Source organism: Eutrigla gurnardus, assembly GCF_963514095.1.
Source record: "Eutrigla gurnardus genome assembly, chromosome: 17".
NCBI lineage: Eukaryota > Metazoa > Chordata > Actinopteri > Perciformes > Triglidae > Eutrigla > Eutrigla gurnardus.
The window spans coordinates 23,458,008-23,484,051 of NC_139928.1; the positions used below are offsets into that span (position 1 = coordinate 23,458,008).

General features: G+C 43.3%; 1 protein-coding gene across 1 annotated transcript in view; it reads right to left on the reverse strand.

Moving 5' to 3' along the window:
• Positions 1-26,044, reverse strand: part of LOC311028438 (zinc fingers and homeoboxes protein 2-like) — an 88,193-nt gene that overhangs the window by 47,553 nt on the left and 14,596 nt on the right. The window contains exon 2 of the mRNA XM_084033008.1: positions 9,867-10,009. The gene's annotated coding sequence lies outside the window, so the exon portion shown is untranslated. The remainder of the gene's footprint in view (positions 1-9,866; positions 10,010-26,044) is intronic.

Below are 26,044 nucleotides of genomic sequence, written 5' to 3' on the forward strand. Positions count from 1 at the left end.
ATAGAATAAATAAAATGAAATAAAAAAATCAATAAATAGAAAATAGAATAAATAAAAAACACAGGGAACAGATTGTTCTGCAGTAATCAGTTAGTATTTCCGGACATCGAGGCGTTTAAAGTCCTGCAGCCTCGCTGAGAGCCGGCTGTGAAACGCAGGTTCGGGGAATCCTCCGTGGTGTTTACCGAGTTTCCCGACTTGGCCGGCGGCCGGTTCCCTCCTCCTCCTCGGCAGCGCGGGTGATCTGACTGATGCTCGGAACAGATTGCATCACAGCGGGAGGCGAGCTAAACGCTCCACGCACCGCGGCTCTCCCTAAACTGTCCAACGGTGGCAGCGCTCCACCTTGTAAATTTGGAATAGTCATTTTAGAAAATTTCCCAGCAGTCTATCTCCAATTGGCGCCCGCGCTGGGAATACTGTTACCAGCGGAGCGCGGCGGCGAGGAGCAGCAGGAACATGATCTCTGCTCTGTGACGCAAAACACCTGAGATGCATTAAAATACGGCTCCGACGTTCCCCTCAGCTAGCATTCATCATCATCATCATTATTATTATGTGTTTTTAAACTGCTGTCACACAAACAATCAAAGTTAAAAATGTTTTTCTAATAACGACGCTACACAAGTGTTTTATGGTGCTGCTACTTTTCACTTTAAACAATAATCATTTAGAAGTTCAAAGTGCCGACTCGTCATTCCTTATCTCCGTGAAATAGTCACAAAATTAAAATCTACCGATTCGTATTCATGGACACAAATTTCCCGCATTTTTCCTGCAACGTTTGTGGTTCAGTTGGAAGTATGCACCGTGTTTTCATTTTCCAGTTTTGTTAGCGGAACCAAGCAACTTGTTTATATCGGCTTTATGTTTATAAAGTCGCGCAAGATGTTTGTCGTTGCTATGACAACAAGTGAAAGTCACCGCTAGCATCATAGCCCAATAGCCCCGATCAATAAACAACCATATGATGACAGTTTGTCATATAAATAAATAAATAAAACCAACAATACGAGGCGTTATCACACGTTGGATTCATTAGAAACATAAATATACATTCATCAGAAGTTAGCATAGATCCCGATTTTTCTTTCAGCTTCTCGTAAAGTTTCCACTCAGTGATTTTACGACACAAGTCTCCGTCAGTTTGTGAATCAGCCACAAATCTAAATCGGTTTTGCGATGAAGGACATTTCCCATAATGCAACTGGAAGCGTCCTTATCGCGCAAACAGGTAGCGATATTTCACCCTTTTTACAGGACGAGTCACGTGATCGGATTAGATTTACTATTTAAAAAGAACAAAAACAAACTTCTGAAACCAAACCTTTCTAAAATAATTTTCACCCGACATCAAACCAGAATCTGAGCCTCGGGCTCGAGCCATTTCTGACAAATGCATAAAAAACGGAATAAGTTGCGATCATTAGCAGACGGACTGAACGCGGGTCATGTGGTCGCTTTCTTCTGCTGCATTTAAAAACACAGAAATCGGGTGAGTTACCTTTAAAACCTTTAGCTCTTTAAAACATGTTCAAATCTGAACCTTTGTAAACACCCCCCCCCCCCCCCCCCCCCCCCCTGGAAATAAATCATTTTGAGATTTGAGGAATCTCTCTTGAGTGGCACTTAACCAAATTGAACAAATGCGCTGGTGGGCGGGAGATCGGGGGGGGGGAAGCTGTGAGGCGGATCTACCTTCCACAATAAAACACTCATTACTCTGAAAAACACTTGACTTCGTCGTGGCCTCGATCACGCCGCGCCGGATAAACGCCATCGTTAGCTGCTTCCGCCGGTCGGCGGGGCGTCAATAATAAAAAAACTGTGTCTGAAAGAGGAGCTTAGATCCGGACCTCCTCATGGTCCTAGACCGGGTTCCTGCAGAAGTTTGAAAAAATTAATTATTAAAAAAAAAGTCTTTAAAATGGAACTTTTTTTTGAAACATCAGGAACGTTAAATGTCGACACTTCTGAACCCCAAAAAAGATTGTTTTAGAAAAAACTTAGTTTGAGAAACATCATGTTATATATATTTAAATAAAAATGTAGCTAGCATAAATAAATGACCACAAATAATCGCACAAGTGTCCCGACGTTACACGACATGGCTAGAAACAACATTAACGTTGGGTTTCAGTATTCTGCTGGGTGAAAGTCCTGTGTGTGCTTCCTCCAATTCCTTCGTGGACTTTCTCGGTTATCATGTGACTTTTAATGAGTTATTAGCATCCGGTGCGATTTATGTCACTCAACGTTCAACGTATTTCGTTTTCAGAAAGACAAAGCAACGTAAGGTGAACACTGCAGCTAGCGTAAATATATAACACCGCAACTATCCAACACAACCATCCCACTTTTCCTTCCTGGACTTTCTCAGAACTCGGTATCACATCGTGTAACTTTCATTGAGTTATTCCGACATTCAGCAAATCCGAATTTTGCAGAAACGTTTCTTCTTTTCCTCACTATTGTCGGCTCCACTCAGAGTTTAATGAGATTTGAAAAAAAAACTTTTATCTTTTGAAATTTCCGTCAAAACGTTTGAGACTCGTTTGATGAGCTTGTTTGATGTTTGTTGTGTAAATGGATGACATCACTGCGTACTCACAGACGAGCTGCTTAAATCAGAGCTGCTGAGTCGGGACAAACAATGTGAGCGAGAAGGAAAATTACATTTCCTTCTCCCTGAAACAGAACTTCCCTCCTGCTACTCCCAGATGTTAAACTCCCGTTCCCTCGTCTCCAAGTCAGTGTTTCTTTCATTCCATGTCTGAAAAAGTCTTCAGTCAACGTGAGATTTCACCACTTTGTTTTACCATATAAAACACCGAACATCGTGAATTCCGACACTTTTACGTTAGCTTCATAATTCAAGGTCAACTTTACAGCTACGTGTTGGTAGCGACCTGTCAATCAGCAGGTAAGCCCCGACTTCTATACAAGCAGAGAGGAGTCGCCCCCTGGTGGCCAGCAGAGAGAAGTAGGACCATTTTCTCATAGACTTCTATACAACCAGAGAGGAGTCGCCCCCTGGTGGCCAGCAGAGAGAAGTAGGACCATTTTCTCATAGACTTCTATACAACCAGAAAGGAGTCGCCCCCTGGTGGCCAGCAGAGAGAAGTAGGACCATTTTCTCATAGACTTCTATACAACCAGAGAGGAGTCGCCCCCTGGTGGCCAGCAGAGAGAAGTAGGACCATTTTCTCATAGACTTCTATACAACCAGAGAGGAGTCGCCCCCTGGTGGCCAGCAGAGAGAAGTAGGACCATTTTCAAAGTGCTGCAGTCGTCGTAGATCGGCATCGCCGCCGGTGAGAAGACGCCGTTTAGTCGCCGTTAAAAACAAGCGCTGCACTTTAACCACGTAACTCGCTGTGAACGATTTCTAGAGCTTTGAGAATCCCGACAGAACAAACCAGGGAGGTTTTTTTGGATCCGTGCACAGATTTCTAGATGACACATTCTTCTCAGCACACCCACAACCCACCGCACGGTATTTCACAGCAGAGAGGGAAACAAAGTTTATAAAAAACACAACTAAACTCTACACTCGGAGACCTCGGAGGAATCACACACACAACCGTCAGGAAAACAAGTGAATCACCAGTTAAATGTCTCCCGCTGCCAAACACACACACACACACACACACAAGTTCAGCAGCGAGGAGAGAGAGAGGGGCGAGCAAGCAATCTGCCCCGGCCACGCCGCCTGCCCACACACACACACACACACACCTGTGGAGGAGGTGTGTGTGTGTGTGGGGTGAGTCATCCTCTCCCACGTAGTCGTCGATACCTCCACCAGCGGTTGTGGATTTCCCAGCAGCCTTCACTCCGCTCCTCACGCTCTCCCACCGCCGGCTTTCACATCCTGACTTCCTGTTTCCACGCCGCTTCGCCGCCACCGCCACTCACACATCAGACTGCAGCATCATTTGGAGGCAACAGATGGCGATTTCTCTACCAGCAGCGTGATCAGAGGCATCACGACGTCGGGGCATCGCTCCTTTTGTTCCCGCGGCAACGTTCAAACATTCAGATCGGCCGCCCAACACCGTTAAACACTTTGATTCATCGCATCATTGAAACTCATGATCTTCATCATGAAGCACTGGAGCGTCACCACGGTGATGAAGACGAGTCTCCTCCTCCTCTTCCTCCTCTTAACATCCGTTCATTCTTTAAATGATGCAGCGGGTTTTTAATCAGGCTTCAGAGGCCCAGGGTCACGAAGAGGAGGAGCACGAAGAAAAAGAGGAGGAGGAGGAGGAAGAGGAGGAGGAGGAGGGAGAGGAGGAGGAAGAGGAAGAAAAAGAGGAGGAGGAGGACGAGGAGGAAGAGGAAGAGGAGGAGGGAGAGGAGGAGGAGGAGGAGGAAGAAAAAGAGGAGGAATAGGAAGAGGAGGAGGGAGAGGAGGAAGAAAAAGAGGAGGAGGAGGAGGAGGAGGAAGAGGAGGAGTAGGAGGAAAGAGGAGGAGGAGGAGGAGGAGGAGGAGGAAGAGGAAGAAAAAGAGGAGGAGTAGGAGGAAGAGGAGGAGGGATAGGAGGAGGGAGAGGAGGAGGAGGAAGAGGAAGAAAAAGAGGAGGAGGAGGAAGAGGAGGAGGACGAGGAGGAGGAAGAGGAGGAGGAAGAGGAGGACGAGAACGAGGAGGAGGAAGAGGAGGACGAGGAGGAGGAAGAGGAGGAAGTGGAGGAGGAGGACGAGGAGGAGAAAGAGGAGGAGAAAGAGGAGGAGGAAGTGGAGGAGGGGAAGAGGAGGAGGAGGAAGAGGAGAACGAGGAGGAGGAAGAGGAGGACGAGGAGGAGGAAGGGGAGGAGGAAGAGGAGGAGGACGAGGAGGAGGAAGAGGAGGAGGAAGAGGAGGACAAGGGAGGAGGAGGAGGAGGAGGAGGAGGAGGAAGAGCCGGTTCACCATCATGAATGCTTGCACGTATTTTTAGCGGCGTTGACCCCGTATGCGACCTGCACCCGTCGGCCCAACGATGTGACAGCAGGGCTCCGCCCCCCTCTGACTCCGCCCCCTCTGGCTCCACAGAGCTCATTCAATAAAGCAGCAGGGCCGTGAATACAAAGCTTCCCGAGCCCCCAGCGAGGGGGGGGTCTGGCTCCAGACCAGAACCAAGGGATCGGACTGGACGCCGGCCAGCGCTGGTGGAGTTTGGCTCCGGCTGGTCCAGGTCGTTCTGCGCTGCTGACAGAGGTTCAGATCTCCCACACCGGGTTCAGACACGAACACAACACGAACACACTTCCACGTTTTCACTCCAACAGTCAGATTCACCGTCTACGGTTCCCAGTATTCATGGTTCCCGATTGTTCTCAGTTGTGTTGCTGTGGTTTATTTCATTTTTTATTTTTTAAGTTTATCGTTGTTACTCTTATATATTGTTCTTGTTGTACAGCACTTTGTTGAAAGTACTTTATAAAAACATGTATTGTTATTATAAGTTCTATTTCGAGTTTTCCACCACTGAAATCAGAAGAAGCTGCAAAGAAAGAAAAAATAGGTGACAAATTTAAAACTAAAAGTAATTTTGCGTTCACATCCTGGTATCTTTTCTACTGATCGGTGGTGGAGGGTTATTTGGGGGGGCGGGGCTCATTTCCACAGCCTAATGTCGGCAGGTATGCTCGTTTATACACAGCTAGCATTGTAACATTATAAATATGTCATCATCGTAGCCTGAAGCATTCCTAAGCATTTTGTAAAATATGTTTTGTAAAAAACAAATATTTTGTCGTGGATTCCGTTTGCTCTTGACGAATCGCAGATTATTTTAAAACGGGTGAAAAAAACTAAGTGATTTTGTTTCAATTTTGCATTGTTTCGCTTCAATTTAATAACCATTTAAATCCAAACCACAATGTTTCTTTACTAAACCTAACTACGTAGTTTTATCACATTTTTTGTTTTGTTCATAAACCACGTTGTTCCCTTAAAAACTGCTTTTCCCTGGAAACGTTATCGAGAAGAAACTTAATTTTCTTTTTTGTGTTTTCACGTCGTTCTCCGTCACGCTCGGCACATTGGAGAAGTTTCAGTTGCGATCTGAAAACTCCCCGCTAGGTGTCGCCAAATCCTCCAAGCTGTACCTTTAAGGAGACAACTCTCTCATAAACACATTTTCAGTTTCCGTGTGAATATATGATTTATTATTCATATAACAGATATTCTGCTCTGGACCTCCATGACTCCAGATGTGATCACCAAAAACTTTTTAAATGCGCTAAACTACACAGAAAGCTTTTGTTGAGAACGTCGGTCTCAGCAGCGATGGCGGCCGCGGAGGCAGCTCGGACTACAAAGTGGGTTTGTTTGAGCGCCGCGGGGGCTCCGGAGGCTGCAGACGCCGCCATGTTTAAACTGTTACTGAATGAACCCGCTGAACCGAACATGCTGGTTCCAGCTGAGGAGGACCCACGCACACACGCACACACACACACACACACACACACACACACACACACACACACACACACACACACACACACACACACACACACACACACACACTCTCACTCACACACACACACACACACACACACACACACACACACACACACACACACACACACACACACACACACACACACACACACTCTCACTCACACACACACACACACACACACACACGTCTACCTGATTCAGAAAGCAGATCCCTCCTGGACTCCACACACACAGTTTCTTCCTTTTCTTTTTTCCTTGAGCATCAAACCTTCTCTGAACTTGTTTTTTCTAATCACATGACGCTTCCTCTACTTCCCGTTTGCGCTTCTGTTCCTCTACTTCCTTTTTGCACTTCTGTTCCTCGACTTCCTGTTTGCACTTCTGTTCCTCGACTTCCTTTTTGCACTTCTGTTCCTCGACTTCCTGTTTGCACTTCCGTTCCTCGACTTCCTGTTTGCACTTCTGTTCCTCGACTTCCTGTTTGCACTTCTGTTCCTCGACTTCCTGTTTGCACTTCCGTTCCTCGACTTCCTGTTTGCACTTCCGTTCCTCGACTTCCTGTTTGCACTTCTGTTCCTCGACTTCCTGTTTGCACTTCTGTTCCTCTACTTCCTGTTTGCACTTCTGTTCCTCTACTTCCTGTTTTCACTTCTGTTCCTCGACTTCCTGTTTGCACTTCTGTTCCTCTACTTCCCGTTTGCACTTCTGTTCCTCTACTTCCTCTTTGCACTTCTGTTCCTCTACTTCCTGTTTACTCTTCTGTTCCTCTACTTCCTGTTTGCACTTCTGTTCCTCTACTTCCTGTTTGCACTTCTGTTCCTCTACTTCCTGTTTGCACTTCCGTTCCTCTACTTCCCGTTTGCACTTCTGTTCCTCTACTTCCTGTTTGCACTTCTGTTCCTCGACTTCCTGTTTGCACTTCTGTTCCTCGACTTCCTGTTTGCACTTCTGTTCCTCGACTTCCTGTTTGCACTTCTGTTCCTCTACTTCCTGTTTGCACTTCTGTTCCTCTACTTCCTGTTTACTCTTCTGTTCCTCTACTTCCTGTTTGCACTTCTGTTCCTCTACTTCCTGTTTGCACTTCTGTTCCTCTGCATCAGTTTTAGAGTTGAACTGTTTTTTCCATCTCGGTCTTCCCAGTGTGACTCTCCCTCCTCCTCCATCACCTTCTCTTCTCTTTCTCTTGTTTCTACACCTTCATCCTTCACTTGGATGCATCATAAACCACAATACACACACCGTTTACACTGAAGCGCTGAGCAAACACCTCTGAAGGATTGTTTGTTTTATTGCGGTGAAGGACTGAAGGACGCTGATGGGACAAAAAACTAAAAAAGGACCAAAGACGTGAAGCTGGGTTTGATTCACTTTTAAGTTTCCTCGCTCTGATGGACGCCGTCTCCGACGCCGGCGTGTAATGTGGGTAACAAAAAAACAATGTCTCAGCCGAGACGATCCTCTCTTGTTTTCGACGAGACGAGAAACATTTAGTTCTCTTTTAAACTGAACATCGTTATGCAGATTTCACACGTTTTTCACGGTTTTGTTGGGGGAACCTGGACCTCCGGTTCCTCCTCCTGGATTCCCTCCTGCGAGGCGTCTGATCAGAAATCTCCGGCTGACTCTGAACAAATCTCTGGGATTTACAGCGGCTTCCTTTTACTCGTCTTCACTGCAAAACACCCAGACTTTCTGCCACATTCTCAAACAGCTGCTCGTACTGAAGATATACGGACTAATACAGCTGCTTTTTCTCTTTAGCAGGAAACAATAAACGGATTTATGGGCTCGTGATTATTTCCCCCCGTTATCAGCGTGACGCTACGTGACGCATGTTGACTTGAAAATACAATAAACAAAATCAACAGTAATTTAAGGAAAATCATTCTGGTTAATTAAAATCCAAATGTCCTCTCAAAAGCACCAAATTCAACCTGGACAAACAAAATGAAACGTCTTTTCTTTGGTCCAAAGAAACCCTGTATGCGTCGACTTCCTCAAAGACACAAGACTCCACTGACAGAAACAGCAACTTTAGCCTCTTAATTCAGACTTGACTGAAACAAAATAAAACTCGCCATGGTCTTTGTTAATCTTTCCACCGATCCAACGACCCGAATAAACAGACGTTATATGAAAGACACCAGACTCCATTGACAGAAATGGTCATTTTACCTTCCGATGGTCGTAAAAACATACTTCATTCAAACTGGACAGAAAAACAATAAAACGTACATGGGGAACAAAACGGAAATCTTTGAGATCGTCACTTCTGAAATGGTTCCCCGGAGTTTCTAAGGCATCCGAATGTTTTTGGGCCTTTTAGCCGTTTAGCTACAAAACCTCCGGATGTTCGATCATTCATCATAACATGATGTTTTCTTAAGTATATAATGAAATTAAAGAATCGTTGTGTTTTCGTTAGCTTAGAACGAGTCGTTTCATTTAAAACCTGGTCTCCGAAGGATTACGAGGCTTTCGAGGGAAACGTGGATTACTTTGCAAACAAATGCGACAACAGCGTCAAACGCAGAGTTTTAACCTACGTTTGTCATGTTTCTGATTTGTATCAAGTTCGTTCACATAAAACCGAACCGTGAGGATTTTTACGAAAACTGATCCTAGCTTTTTTTTTTTAGCTTTGTTTTGTTTTGTTTGTTGACGATGTTCTTTTTAACCGTTTAAAAACTGCATTTTAGTTTTTCAGGAACCAACGTTTTGTCGGAGACCGGGTTGTTGTGTCTATTCACGTTTATAGCGTTTGCTCGTCAGCCACCGTAGTTCTAGCACGCTTCGAGCGGCTGCAACCTGCAGCCTCACCACTAGATGGCACCGGATCATTTACACGGCACCTTCAAAGCTGTTATTGACACTCAGCTTGCCTCGTCTGCATCGCATCCACCAGATTGTTCACCAGTGAACACACTTTGACACCACCAGAAGAAGCAGCTGCAGGTCCGACACTGCAGGTGGAAATTAAACCGCCGTCGTTCCCGTGGAGACGAGCTTCCTCGGGAACGCCGTCACCGGCAGCAGCTCGCCATCATCCGTCACTGATTGCTCCTCCGCGGAGGAGGAACAGAATAGTCACTCCTCCTCCTCCTCCTTCCCGCCGCCACAAATCAGGAGCTCCGCAGGGCTGCCATCGGACTAACGGGAACCCGGACCTGCTGGCAACCGCCGAATGCCAAAACGGCACTTACACAAATTTCAACAGAAGTTCACCAACCTCAGAGAATCACCTCTGGTGATTCATGGCTTCATTGTGTCCGGTGAAAGTGCTTCCTCTCTGCAGAAACAGTGTTGAGCATCGCTGCCAAAACCTCAAACAGCATCTACTTTCATCGCTCTGTGATTGTCTCAATTTAAAAATCAAAGTCTTCCCCCTGAAAAGTACACACAAAAAAACACTTACTGCACTTCCTCAAAGGGGGTGGGGCTTCACTGGTGTCAGAGCGTCTTTTCTGAGGCTGCGCCTCCTCCTCCAATCGCCACGCGTCCTCCTCGTTCTCCTTTTACTCCTGGATGATCCTCTAGGCCAGCGGCACTCTGGGTAATCTGAAAGCAGACGAGGAGGTTAAACAGTTTGTGTGATTGCGTGATCGAATGTGTGCGTGACCAATGCGGGCCTTAAAAAACTGCACCACTACAACTTGGCCCAACGTTTAAAGAAGAAGAAGAAATGAAAAAAGAGAGGCTGTGGTTACCGTGGCAACATGTGCCAAAGAGAAGGGAGCGTCAGAGAGAGAGAGAGAGACAGAAAAACAAAGAGACTTCGGAGAAAGTTTCAACTTAATGCAAATCGAGTCTTTTCATGTTGTTAAGTGAAACAGAACGAGACCAGGATCAGGATCAGGACCAGATTTAAGAGGTGAGACTAAACCACATAACCACCAAGACAACCTGGCCAGCTTGTGTTGTTGTTTATTAAAAACACTGCAAACGGAGCTCTGCTGCACCGCTTTTAAATCCATGTGTGTGTGTGTGTGTGTGTGTGTGTGTGTGTGAGAGCTTGTGATACATTTGCATACACATGCTTTGCATTATTTTGGTTTCTATTGACTTCAATTAACTCTCCACTTTAACCCGAAGGCAAGTCTCACTTTGGAGGACACACAATACACACACATACACACACAAACAACCTTCACCATAAGCAGCAGTACTTGCCGTGTACTCTAATGAACAATTACCCAGCAAATTAAAAAAAGACAGAAAAGTCAAGCGTTTTATTTTGAAAGGCCAACTCACCGGGGTCCGTTTCCTTCTTCACGTCTTTACAGATTTACAATTTACAGACAACAGAATCAACGTGAAATCAATATTAAAACGAGACGGTCATCTAAAAATGACGATTTGAAATTATGATTTATCATCCAAGTGATGATATCGTATCGTGATGATATCGTACTTTCACTTAAGTATTCCTACATATCGTGATAATGTCGTACTGTGATAATGTCGTAGCATAACATTGTATTTTAACATTTGATCGTAACATCGTATTGTAGCATTGTATCCTAACATCGTAACGTGACATCCTAACGTGACATTGTAACGTGACATTGTAACGTGACACCGTAACGTGACACCGTAACGACACCGTAACGTGACACCGTAACGTGACAACGTAACGTGCAACGTAACGTGACACCGTAGTGACACCGTAACGTGACATCATAACGTGCAACGTAACGTGACAACGTAAAGTGACAACGTAACGTGAGACCGTAACGTGAGACCGTAACGTGAGACCGTAACGTGACAACGTAACGTGACACCGTAGTGACACTGTAACGTGACAACGTAACGTGACAACGTAACGTGACAACGTAACGTGACATCATAACGTGCAACGTAACGTGACACCGTAGTGACAATGTAACGTGACAACACAACGAGACAACGTGACGGGACACTGTAACATGACACCGTAACATGACACCGTAACATGACACCGTAACGTCACATGGGACCCTGAACACACCAGAGCCTCATCATCAGGATGCGGCGCGGTGAAGGCCTGAGGATCAGGTCCAGACCCCAAATGTACAGTGACACCCCGCAGTGGGGCCCCCAAGGGCCGCTTCATCTCTCAGCTGGTCGGAACATGAATAATAAATAACAATTAATGAGCGCCGTCTATGAAGCAGAAACATCAGAAACAAGGAATGCAGGGAAACCCCAACGTCGCAAAATCAGCCGATTTCATCACAAACCAGGGTTACTCCTTCTCCAAGTCAAACTCAAGCACTTCCAGGTGAACTTCCAGGTGAACTTCCAGGTGCATTTCTGCTCCGTTATATATTTGGATTTTTATGTCACTTTTTTGTTGTTTTTTTGCTTCTGAATCCGACACGTAAACAACAACAAACATTACATTTCCAAAAGGACATTAAAAACCGGCCACTTCCTTTAAGAGGGGATCACCAGGATGTGAGTGTGTGTGTGTGTGTGTGTGTGTGTGTGTGTGTGTATGTGTGTGTGTGATGAGATCATCAGCAGACACACAGAGACACAGTGAGTGAACAACAGGTCTTTTCCAGAGAGTCCGGATCCCCTCAGGACTGACCTCATCCTCCATCCATCACCAGCCGACACTAACCAGCTCCTGACTGTGTGTGTGTGTGTGTGTGTGTGTGTGTGTGTGTGTGTAGTACTCTCACTGTGCTCCAGAGGCCCAGAGGTGATCATCACTACACTAAACTACTACAGAGAGAAACCAACAGTGAGTATTTGGGTTTTATTGTGTGTGGCTCTGCTGAGACGCTGCGTTCACGCACACACAGAAAAAGTAGTAAATCTGTAGCTCGGTCTTTAAGAAATTCATGGTTTAGCTGTAGTAGACGTGGTTTTCTACACGGCTGCTTACGTTACGTTTTCAAAATAATTTTGTTTACGTTCTGGACGTTTGTTTTTGTTTTCAAAATAAAACGCAAACGTATTTTTATGTTCTGGTAGTTTGTTTACACGACATTTGTTTCAAAATAATACACTAAAATATTTTTACATTCTGGACGTTTGTTTACGCGACAGTTTCAAAAATAAAATGTAAAGTGGATCTTTACGATGTGGTCGTTTGTTTACACCTGACTAAATCTCAAATATTATTTGAAAATACATCTGGAAATGGAAATGAGTTCATGAACAGAATCGGTCTCAGACCGTGAAAACTTCCATCTCCTTAATGTGTGTCGTTACCGGGGTAACCTGAACGCACCACGCGACCCTCCCCCGTCTATACGTGCACCGCCCCGGCTCTTGCAGCCGTTTGCATCATGCGTCCAGGTGCTCTCCGTCACGGCACGCTCGCATTAATATTTAAGTGCTAAAGTCACCGAGACGAATCCCTGTACGTCCTCACTTCCTGTCTCTGACGCACCGAAGCCTCAGATTGATGTGGCGGCGGCGGCGGCGGCGGGGGAGGACGTGTCCTCCATCCATCCACACGCCTCCAACACATCAGGCTGATGGCTCATCTGGATATTTAGCATATCTTGATTAGTGCTTACAAAGCATACAAATGAGCCAGTCGGCCGCATTCATTGGTCTGGTGGGTTTTCTTCTTTAGTGGGTAGTGACTGACTGTCTGTCTGTCTGTCTGTCTGTCTGTCTGCCTGTCTGCCCGTCTGTCCGTCTGTCCGTCTGTCCGTCTGTCTGCATTCAGGTTGGTACAAATTAAAAAGCATTAAAGGGTTGATTAAAGGAGGAACTTTTGTTAACGGTGATAGTCGGCGAGGCTCGATGACGCAAACCGTTTTTTTATAGGAGCAATAGAACGATTGTGTGCAATGAGAACAAGATTTTTAGCCTCTTTTAGCTACTGGTTTTGGTTTAGGCTCCGATCGTGAGAGTTGAGGTCTACTGATTCGTGGACACGGCGAGAATTTTTCAAGTTTTTCTTGACGCTCTGCTTGACTGTAAATTTAGAGCATTTCAATTATCGTGTTCTGTCAGTCGGGACGACGTTACGCTACGAAACTTACGCTAAGTTTAGTACAGCAAAGTATGGGGGTTAAGCCAAGGAGCCGTGATGATGCCTTTCTTTGATTTATCAGAGGAAATTGGATAATTTTTTCAGGAAATACAGTTGAAGAAGTTAAACGTGAGAGGCTTTCCGACGAAAAAACAATTAAAATAAAATGATGATTCCATAATGCATTCATATTGCCAATCAGCAGCTTCTGCATGAAATTAAACAACGTGATGACACTGTACTGTGTTGAGGCCCAGGAACTAAAACCAGTTTGAGGCCTCTGGACTAGCCTGAACCATCTTGCGAGAGTTTCTGTGTGACCACAACACGACCGACGAACATAGCGGAGCGTTAAGCAGCTAATGAGACAGATATTTGGTGGTGGAGACCCAAAGCAGAGCTCAAAGAGAGAAAATGCATACAATCTGGCCCTTATTTTGTTTAAAACGTCAAAAAAGAATATCTTATTAACAGATTGTGAAGACAGTGTTGATGCCACAGTTTTTTAAATTTTGTTTAAACTTGAGGCCATCGTGACTGTAGTGAGGTTGAAGGTACGGCCTCCAGCTAGCAGTTAAGACGACTGAAGCTCTCGGCAATCCAAACATTCCTAACGACTTCTGGCAAGAAACTACGTTCAGCGGCAAAGTACAGAAGAAAACGAGAGCAAACATTGGCTTTCCACCGGCAGTGACTCTTACGGTAAAGTAAGCAGATGAGCTTTGATGCTGAACATGCAAATTTCTTTGATCTGGTAAATAACAGTTGGTTAATTGGAAAATAAACATTGCCGGTGGTGTCGATGTGGTTTTGACGTGGCAACTGTGGTCTTGCAGAGCTAATTGAGTTATAACGTTTAACCATCAGCAAACGCTCCACCTGAAGATTATGCTACATTTGCGTAATCTTTCTTGGTTAGTATATGACTTTTTAAATTATTTTTTTACAACTGATGACTGTAAATACAGATGGAATTCACCCAGTAGGATCGGGTCTCAACGGTTATGCAAGACTTGCAAAAATCTGCAAAAAGGCTTTAAGTTATGTTTTTGTGGATCCTGTCACAAGAACTCATTGTTACGTTGCCTTAAAAGTTGAGTTTTGGTGACTGGGTAAACCAAGCCACCCGAACAAAGCCAATACAGAATTGCCAAAAACCTGCAGTTCCTCAAATGACCACTTGAGGCTCTAAAAGCGACCCATGTTAAAATTCCCAACTTCACAGAAGTTTCGTTCTATGGATGAAGATGCCGTATAAAGACAAGCCACTCTTTTATCTTTAAAATAAAACACCTGATGCGTTCAATGCACTGTTTTTTTGGGCGTCAGCCAGCATGAATGAAACACGGACACAGATCATGACGCAGCTTAATTTCCACAAATATTAGACCCTTTAAATCTACACAAAACCCACAACTGTGCCTTTGAGGAAGTGAGCCCGTGTCAATGACAACACGTTGCCGGAGCCGTGGGGTTGCAAACGCAATGAGCCGTGAATTCATAAGTGGAAACGGACACGGAGGCCTTCTTACCCGGAGAGGTTGGGACGCTGCACGCGGCCGCCTTGCTCAAAAGCACCACATCCTTCCTGTTTGTTGTGTTAGAGACCTGAAGAGCCGCCACAAATATTTATTCCAACAGGCGTGTTGTTTTTACTTTACTGAAGATGGACCGCTCCTCATTTCACTTTTAAAAAAGACGATCCGCCTTCCGGCTTAATATCGGTCAGATACACAAAAGCTTGTCTCAATACTTCAGTCCCACAATGCACCAAATATAAATACCTCTAAAAATATGTAGAAAGGTGTGTTTTCCCAGCAGGTAAAGGGTAATAGGGCTTTCAAATAACAACGGTATATTTGCAATAATAAGAAAGTCCACTTATTCCCTTGAAAATGAAGCATTTAACACAAAGAAAATTCAGATTAATACCAAAACATACACCAACCATATAATCATGAAAAATAATACAAAATAATAATATTAAAGGGGCATTTTTTCTCTTCAGCAAAACAAAGGAGGAAAGCTTTTAATGAATGTGACCTCATCACTTTTGTAACACTTAATATCTTTTTAGTGTTGTTTTTCATATTACTTTTGGATATATTATTATTTTTTATTTCTATTGTATTTTTTTTAAAGCTAAAAAATCAGAGTAATTATCATTCCTTCTATAAAACATTGGTAACAGCTTGATTCACTACAACAATCAGATTTAACAACCGTCAGGTTTTTGGTTTTCTCCGCTTGAGAAAGCAATTTAACGATTATTCGGTAAAAAAAGCGTGAAACCATCTGCCGTCCTTTTGTTCGTTTAACACGAACGCAAACATCCATGAACGTACGAGCACCGTCCTTCGACCGAAGCCTTCAATCTGCACTCTGTGACTCCGGGATCAGAACAACGGCGGCCGCTGAATAACAGCGACAGATTTCATTAGTGATCTGGACGGTGAATTCCTCCGCGGTTATTGTTGCCGCAGACCGGAGACCCGGTGTTGGTGAGGACTCAATATGTCGGGATGACCGGTGCTCGGCCGAGCTAATAACAAGCCGGGACAAAGAGACCACGAGCTGAATAAAGAAGAAGAAGCAGAAAAAAAGAAGTCTTCGCCACCTGCTGAAAAAGTAATAAAACCAGACACAACAGCTGTGACTCAACCAAATAAAGAAAGGCAGAGTAAAAACATCCAATAAGATTTCATTGATTGTATTACAGCGGAGCAACGAGCTCTCTCTCTCTAACACACAAACACGATTCTGTTCACAATCAAAAAAACATGTATTCAGCCAGGCTGATTCTGCCTGAAATGTATTTTATTTTGAAATGTCCACAATAAACGTGCAATTTCAGCTGAAATGAACACTTTAAATGACTTTCAATGATGTGGCACCATTAAAAGTATGCCGAATTATCCATTAGCATCTCCTGTTGTGCAGTGTGCACGTGGATGTAATGAAAACCATCACTGGGTTAATTAAATACAGAAGAAAACTTAAAAATGTGAAGACTCTCGGGCAAGTTCTGCAGTTAGAAGGAGCGTCTTATTTTCTATTATTTCTAAGCGTAGTTACAGAGGTCAACTGGCGACGGGACATCGTAATGACATCATCGAAGAGTGTAAGTCACGCTGGATCTAAGAAGATGTTATGCTTTGGTATGAATTCATGAACACCTGTTTGTTGTATTAAAAGCTAGAGAAAATGTGGTATTTTATCTTGAAATGCCCACGTTAATGGCTTTAAATTTCAGCTTAAAAGAATTTCCCCTTAAATGAGTTAGCCATAAATCATTGAGTTTTAAAACATCAATGTTGCTAAGGAGTCAATACACTGTGAGCTACAACCTTTTTTTTTAGATTTGCGACAATGATGACATTTTGGCAAAGTGGCACCGTTATAATTAGCCGTTAGCATCTCCTGTTTGCAGTGTGCACATGGATAATAATTATAATAATTATTATTATTATTATTATTATTATTATTATTATTATAGATGTAAAGACAACTATCACTGGAAAACTTCAATACTGAAGAAAAGTGTAAAATGTGAGGATTCTCAGGCAAGTTCTGCAGCTCCATGAAGCACCTTTATTCTGTGATTTCTAAGAAGATTAATAGGCAAAGATTGCAGGCAAAGACGTCCTCGGAAGGAGTGAATCACACTGAATCTAAAAAGATGTGTGTTGACTTATTATACACTATTCCCCATGCAAATTGCGGCAATCAGGAGCTATGAATTTTAAAGCGGCATAATCACCGATATCCGACACCAAATCTGCAAATCCTCGGCTGTTAGAAAATCAGGAGCATGCAATATTAGTACATCTACACGTTTTGTATAACACTGAATAACTAAATAAAATAATAAAAGGTGCAGAATTAATTTATCATCAGTGCAAGTTCAGCGTTATAAGGAGATCATATATCAGTGAATGTGTTAATCAATCTGCACTCAACGGCAAAACCACACAACAAACTGGAAGAATACGTCATAGGAATTATTTTAAAATTTTGCGGATGTGATTTTTTTCTACATTATTTCAATCTGTAAATAATTTTTAACTGTTCAGTCAATAATATGCGGTGAATAGCAATCATAGCCCAAAGTCCATGTTTGCCATATTTGCTAATAAATGACACCAATGGGTTTTTGTATTTAGTGACCTGTCAAACAGCAGGTAAGCCCCGCCCCCTTAAGCATCCCCTGCTTTCTGGTCTGGTGGACTCTAAATGGACCATAATGTACTAAATGAACATCATGCTGGATTGAAGAAGAGAGAGGAGCGCCCCCTGGTGGCCAGCAGAGAGAATGCAGCTTTAAGGCGCTTCATATTGGCTTCACTTCTCAGATCAGGAGGTTTCCGCCTGAAAGGGTTTTTCTCAGTTTAATACTTGAAGAGGCTCAAACTACACTGGGCAGCATTTTAACCGCTGACTTGAAACGCCTGTTGTGACATAATTAATGGGGGCGTGGCCAGTGCGTAACCTCAAAGATGAGACTTTAGATTAACTCGGTAATGCTGGGAGATGTTTTGGGGTCTTCCTTATTCAGTTGAATCGTGGTTCCCTACTTAAATGAGACTATAATAATAACTATACTGTGATTTGTAGAAACGGCCTGAATAGAAATCTTCCTCCAGTTTGAAACGTTTTCGTGTCTCAAAGCGCCACAAAAACGATTTCCTCTTTTTACTGTTCATGTGAGACAGAAGACCGGGAGCTCCAGATTCATATCCATCCTAAATCAGGAGACGCTGATTCAATCTGCTCAAACAAATTAAAAATAGAAACTGCAATCATTTCCCCCAAATAACAAAGAGTTTGTTCTCATTTATATGTTTTGATGACCAGTGGAGGTCGCCGCCCGGATAAAAATCAAATGCGACTATATGTGAAAATGAGGTAAAACAAGGCAATGTATTTGTATAGCACCTTTCAATCAATCAAAATGCTTTACACACATTAGAAGCATTGGAAAGAAACAATTATTAAAAAAAACTAAAACATTAAAACAAGCAAATACAAATAAAAAAATAATTTAAAAAACTGAATGTTGTGTTTACCACTAAATGTAAAGAATTTAAGTTCAATAGAGAAGACCCATCAACATCCCGTCTCCGTGGCGACGCCACACATTCCCACATACCGTGTTTTTTTATTGATCGGGGTTCAAACTCCAGCTCGGAGTGTTTTTTTTGCTAATGAGCGAACAAACAGCCTCTAATAGGGCCGTGAATGCGTAAACAGACTAATGCGACTGGCTGAAGTCCGCCTGGTGCAATGTGGTGCTGCTCAAGCCTGTTACCAGCCAATTACAGCACCAGCATGGCAGTGCCGAGGAGGGGAGGGGGGGGCACATCACTACTGCACATGCTCAGTGCGGCTCCAGAGAAGGGGGTGTGGTGCTGTTAGCTTGAACATCCAGAGAGGAGGGGGAGCGTTTGACTCTCCGTCCTCGGGGGGGAACCACACGCTGTTTGTACTGTATTTTTTGCACCACATGACTTGCAGATTTTTTTCTCTCCCTTTTTGAACGCCCCCCCCTCCCCCCTCCCTTCACTGTGTGAGTGCCGCTCTTTGCCAGGCAGGAAAGGCGAAACAGCTGTGGCGGCGGTGCCGAGCGGTTCCCCCATTAACCGAGGAATTATGCAAGCAGGAAATTCAAATAAGATGCAGATGAGCGGAGGAGAGCCGGGCTCTCCGGCCGAACACCGGAGAAAACAGAAAACCTGACAGGAGCCTCCGGGGCTGCAGACCCCAGAAACCCGGCCCAGAAAACAGTTTGTTTTCCCCCCAAAAGTACACCAAACGAAAACGAGCGCCGGCTGGCTCCGACCGTTAGCCGACGATGTGCTGGTTTATTGTGGAGTCGACGTGAATAAAGCTCACAATGGAAAAATCTTCATTTTTTTACTGGCTTCAAGAGTGCTAGACCAGGACCTGGTTCCTGAAGGACCTTTTACTTTGACGACCAGCTTTTATAGAGTGCTGCAGGAGAGAGTCCTGAAACTCTGACATGACTCAGCACTTCCTGTATCGGACTGAACGGGTTCTGTTTTTGTTTATGTGTTTTTGGTTTGACGCCTGAAATCAGGTCTGTGGTCGACACAAGCTTCAGGGATTAGTTCTACGACATAAAAGACGTCGGTAAAAACCCAGCTGGTGAGTTTAGAAGCTTTTTACGCGTCTGTAAAACGGCGGTTGCTAACGAGACGTGAAATGAGACGAAGTTAGTTTACGATCCAACGTTAACTTTTTACTCACGCCTCACACATCAGAACAGTGGTTGTTAAAGATGTATCTTGCTGAACAAAAAAATTATGATTCACGAAATTATTCCGATAATCTTATTTTTTTTTATTTATATAAATGGCGCTTAGACGTTCTGGTGTCACTTTACATTTTGTGTAGACATATCACAGATATTTTTCATAAAGGGCTAAATGAAGGATACATACATTTAAGTATTCTCTTGTTTTCTATATCATATTTTTGTTTCTATTGTAATATTCTTAAAATGAAGTACCATTAACATTTATTCGCTGCAATAATCCAAAATCCAGAGGTGGGAAGCAAGAAAGTACAAAAACTTGTTTACTGTACTTCAAAAGTGCTTTCAGGTATCTTGTACATTTACTTGAGTTTTTATATTTCTTTCTACTTTTCCTCCCTGCATGTTAAAACTAATATCTGTACTTTCTACTCCTCACATTTTCAAAACAGGCTCGTTACTTTAGTTTATTGATTATTATGTCTTAATAATATGACGACAGCCAGTAGAAATGTCCTTCATAGGGATACTTTTACTTTGAGTACAGTAGTGTACTTTTACACTTTTCCTTGAGTGAAGAAGTTGAATCAGTACTTCTACTTTTTATTTTTGGAAAACATCTGTACGTCGGCCAAAATCAAATTGGAAAAATCCCACTGGAACCACAGCGACGTTAACTTCCTGTTAAAACTCTTCATGTGACCTGCATGCTTTCAAATCTTCACAACTAAAAACATATTTAATGAGTTCAAACAATACATGAAATGTAAAATAATAATCCTGTTCATTTGCTTTAATTACCAGTTTACACTGACACTTGTCCTGTTCACGGCCGAGTGCGACGCCACCAACGCTTTCCGGACGCCGACAGGAAACAGAACACACGTTCGATTCCGGATGACACTTCGTCGGGATGTTTGGAGACAGCTTTTTACAGAAGGACCACAAATGAAAGGAAAACTAATTCCACTAACAGATCCACAGAAATATAATCACCAACTATTTTCATCATCTGTTCATCATCAAAAGGCATTTTTCATAAAGAAATGTTACAAAATGCTGTTTTCAGTCCCTCAAATATGGAGATCTTCTTTCCTCTGTTCTATCATAGATGTCATCACATACAACACACATTTATAGACCTTTATTAACCTTGGAAACACCACGTTAAATTCCAAGTGTTTTCAAGGATTTCCAGCACCCTCACCAGCCCTGTTAAACAGCACTTAGTCCCGTCATTCCCACGTACTTTCTTATATCTGAACTAGAATGTGATCCTCCTCTCACAGATGGTTTTCATCACCGGGCTTACGGAGCGCCTGATTCCCATCCAGGCGTTTATATCCTCCACATTACTCCGGGGGATTATGTTGCCGAGAAACAGGTTACAAATAACCTGTCTGCAATTTTATGTTTTCATGCAATAAATAGGTTGGAATTTAAACAAGAGTTTAGGTTTCAGAGAAAACTGGGCCCTGGATTAAATCCTTCAGCAACCCGGCCAACGTCAACACGAGTGGAAATGAAGAGAGAGAAGAAGAAATAATACCTGGAGAGACATGAGAGGATTCTAAAGGAATGTGGGAAACCACGGACACAACCACGAGATTTAACCGATTTCTCAGATTTTGATCGGAAGACAAATCAGGCGAGAAGCAGGAACACGGAGTTCAGAGTCAAACGCCTTTGGGTCGATTCCAGAGATTTGATCAAATGTGGCTTTAAGAAAAAAAAAAAAGTTAGCATTGTTCGTTAGCTTGGCCCGTTATTAGCATGGCGTACTGCTACGTAAGCAAGGTACTCAAGTAGGTTGTGAATCATGTTACGATATATCGATTCTCTGGACGATAAATATTTGCCGACATCACAAATAGGAACGGGTATTGGTTGTTGTAACCTTCAAAAAGTTATCGACCAGAAATCACTCTTAAAGGTCACTTATAAAGGTCGTGACCTCTGCTCTACAGGATCATTTGGGGCCTAAAAATAGGTAACGCCCTCTTTATTGTCCGGGAGCCGGATCGGACCCCTAATCTGCCGCCAGGACTCTTTCCCTGCGACCTTTCACCTCCATGGTTTTGGCTCCTCCTCCTGAGAGAAGAGTCTCTGCATTGTGACATTGTGATGACACAGCGCCTTCATCATCCTCCCCTGTAGGATGAAGAAGTCTATTAATAGAACAACTCGGCCTATAGCGGCGCACGGTCGGCCTGGTTTCCACGCCGCACTGCACCCAGATACTGAACACCACCGCTAACATGCATCCGCTGTTTAAATGACGGGCCGCTGGTGTGTGTGTGTGTGTGTGTGCGTGTGTGTGTGTGACAGCTGGGATAAAAAAAAGGAAGCTAACAGGAGCTAATACAGACGAAGATACAGAATGTAATTATCCCACAGTTGTTGGTGAAACCAGGCAGGACTCAAGACGGTCACACACACACACACACACACACACACACACACACACACACACACACACACACACACACACACACACACACACACACACACACACACACACACACACACACACACACACACACACACACACACTTCAAACAGCATGCTCCGATAGGTCCAGGGAGCAGCAGGGGAGTGAAGACAGAAGAGGCAGCCAATGGGGAGGGAGGATCTGTGGTCAGCCTACGGAGGCCCAGCCAATCAGGAACCTGGTTCTTGCTCCCGGGAGGCGGGTTCTGCTTCCAGTTCTGCCTTCCTTGTTTTTTGTGTTCTTGGCTCGGACTCGGGAGCTGCATTCCTGCCGTTCCCCCGCTTCATTCCCGGGCTGGTGGCCGGGTTCAATAGGTGAAGCAGGGAACTGTGGGAAACCAAGGACGGCGCGGGGGGGGCAGCGGCATGAACGGCATGAACACGCATGTTTGAAAACCTCAGGGAAAGGTGGTAGAGAAGCACAAAACAAAAGAAGTCACTTCCTATTAAGAGCACGCTCCAATTCTTCTGTCAATGCTTTTCAAGGACGTTTTCAAGGCCTTTCCATGAAAAAGTTTCTTTCCAAAACTTCCACTGACTTTCAAGGACCAACACGTTGGTGTTATTAAAGCTGCAGGGACAAACAACTAGAGACACGTTTTAAGTCTCAAGACTTTTCTGCAAATACACAGAAAGAAGGGTGTTATGGGTAATGTAGTTGGTGGAGCAGAATCTTCCAGATTTCATCATTTAAATGATAATGTGAGTTAAACACTGTGATGGCTGCATGGCTCAATCAAATCATATTATTCTTCTATTAACAGATTATATTTTTAATAATATTATCCATTAATTACACAAATTGTAAAGTTATAAGAAAAGAATGACTCAAAAATGCAGTGAAGTATGAAGAAATCTAAATTGTTAACACCTTAAATACAGTAAATGTACTATGTATTATACGGTCTAGTTATTATATTTTAATAAGTGTCCTTTTGGGATCCAGAGACAAAAAAGAATCCAGACCAACTCCTAAAGTAGCTCCAGGAAGGTCAAAGGTCAAGGACGTAGTGATGAAATGAGTCTGGCGTGGAAGAGAGAAGTGACAGGAAAGCAGAAACTTCTCTAAATGTATTTGTACTGCAGGATGTTTGAGAGGAGGAAGAAGGTGGAGAGGGGATGACGAGGAGAACGTGATGAGCTTTCAGACTCCGACACTCGGAGGAAGAGTTACAGCGCCGGGGGGTCACTCCGGGTTGGAGGGGTTGGACCGGGGGTCGAAGCGGGCGAAGGAAAGTCGAGCTTTACGAGCTGCTTCGCTGACACTCAAGGATGTGTCAAGGTCATTAAGAAAGCGAGTCCATTCTTCTTTTTACACCGTAAAACGTCCAGGTGTCATGATGGATTCATGGTTCAGCCTCAGGGTTATCCCGAGGATCGACCTCCCGCCGTTTCCACTGGAGACCGTGAAAAGAATCAAAACACAATTCAGCCGGGAGCTAGGTACATATCGGCTCTCATTCATGAAACATAAATCACCTCCAAACCTCCAATCCATCAACACTGACAGCGCTCTCCCGCTGCTGAAAACACCCAAATATTAATTTTACCATCATATGATGTCATATAATCATCTTCACATTTGAGTCGCTAAGAAATGTTTCCAGGGTACTTGATGGATATGAATCAGAAAAAAATTCCAAATAGAAAACAAAGGAAAACAAACCGATTCTGACATTTAACACATTTTTAGGGCATTTAAAACTCATCAAATCTGTTTCACATCCAGTTTCATAACATCGTTGTTCATGGATTCTTCTCAGAATCCTTTTGAATGGTTTGTGTAAAAGAAAATAAATAAAGAATAGCAGCAGATATATATATACTTTAAATGTTTTCTGTTAGTTTTATGAATATGAATGTGTCACCTCAGCTTTGAAAGACACTAAAATGTGCCGAGTCATATTCCTCTGTAATAAATCATTATAAACCGATGGTGAAACCAAACTGGCGTTAAACGTTTCCCTGTAAAGGAATTTGGTGCAATCTTGTGACCGCTGCTGCAGGAAGTGATGTCACAACCAGCCAAACCGGTTCTGCTTGGTAACATCTGGTGTGCCGTTTGGCTAGAAACCAACCACTCGGAGGTGCGTAGGACGAATAAAAGAGGAAAAAAGATTAACATCAAATTAAGTTGGCTAGGTAAAAGAGCAAAAGGAGTGGCTGCTGAAAATAGAAACCCATCTGCTGCTGTTGCTGGTGAAGACAGAAATTCATTTCCTGCCGTGGTGGTGAGTCAGGCGGAGAAATGGCACGATGGCGCAAGGCCCTGTGCCGCCGCCGCCGCCTAAAAATAGTCGTGGCGGTTTTACGCCTTGTCTACACTTCACCAGCAAAAAAGCCTGGATTTTAACCACATTAGAAAGTGAAGGAGGGAACTAACGAGCCGGCGTTCACACGCAACAGACGGGCGGCAACAACAAACGTTCAAGGCAGGAAACGTCACCGTGTTTGTGTTGGCTTCATCTCCACGGTAACGCCCCCCCCCCCCCCCCCCCCCCCCCCCCCCCCGTTTCTACGCCGTCTAATGAAGCTCGACAAGTCAAAGAAGTGGCTCTTTTATCAGTGGCTCCCATCTTTGATGCATTTAAGCCTTCAACAGGGGGTCCGGGACCACTAGAGGGTCCACAGAGTTACTGCAGGGGTCCTGAAATGATTTGATCCTGAACTTTTTTCTTCCAAAAATGTAAATATGTCCAAAAATCCACCTTAACATGAATACGAACTATAATAAGCAAACATAAACCTTCCTGTTTGTTTAATATTATGTTGAGAAATTGTGATAAAATAGAATTAAAATATGAATCTGTCAACAATTATTATTTTAATGTCTTAGCATTGTATAAATACATCATTACAAAGTAATGAACTTTGGAGACTGTGCTACTGTAATGTAGAATCTTTATGCTCAAATTAAGATTATTATTTGATTTGGTTGTGGTATTTCTATACTTAAAGTATGACAAAATGTACAGTCTTCAATATTATGCTACATTTGTTCATGGTTTAAGACATTAAAAGCTGCTTTCAGCATGTTTAACTCACATTTAAGGACTTATTGCCTCTATAACTACAACCGTGCTACATTTTAATGTTTTCGTAAGGCTAAATTTATCAGTAGCATTTAGTCACATGTAAGTCTTTGGTAAATGGTAAAAAACACAATTGAATTGCCCTCCTGTGATGTTTACTTGTAGGATAATAAGACATGCAGTACCAAAACCGGCCACAGAAAACCCCACCAATATCAGGATTTTAAAAAATCACTGCGACAAAATGAGGCAAAACATCCTCCTGATTTTTTAATATGATTTTAACAAGAATATGATCTTTCAAATAAAGTAAGTTTGGACCTGATACTTGTCAGTTTTTTGGAATATGACTCTGAAGTTGGGCAAAGATGTGTTAACTTCCATTTTTGAGCCTTAATATCTGTGAAACTAATAATCTAAGAGAGACCATATTTTGTAGAATGTTTAAGCTAACACCAGAGATAGAGGCAGAAGTGATAGAAGTCTTTTATCTGTAAAAATGGGAGCTCAGTCACTCTTCAAATGTACTACTTTATTTCAACAAGCCTAATTTTAAGTACCTACCATACTAGGTTATCATTGAGTTACACCCCTGATATTCCAGGTCTGGAGGCTATTAGTAACAGATATACTCTGTAGAAATTTTGAAAGCCACAGGTGAGATAGTTTCCCAGATATTGCTGTTTAAAAATGGCTTTTCAGAGCATGATGCCAAAAACCATCTAAACTACTCTTCATTCAATGACGTTTCATGAGGAAACTGTTGACAGTAGAGACCTAATATTTTGGATTTGTCTTATTAACAAGTGTGTCTTTGTACT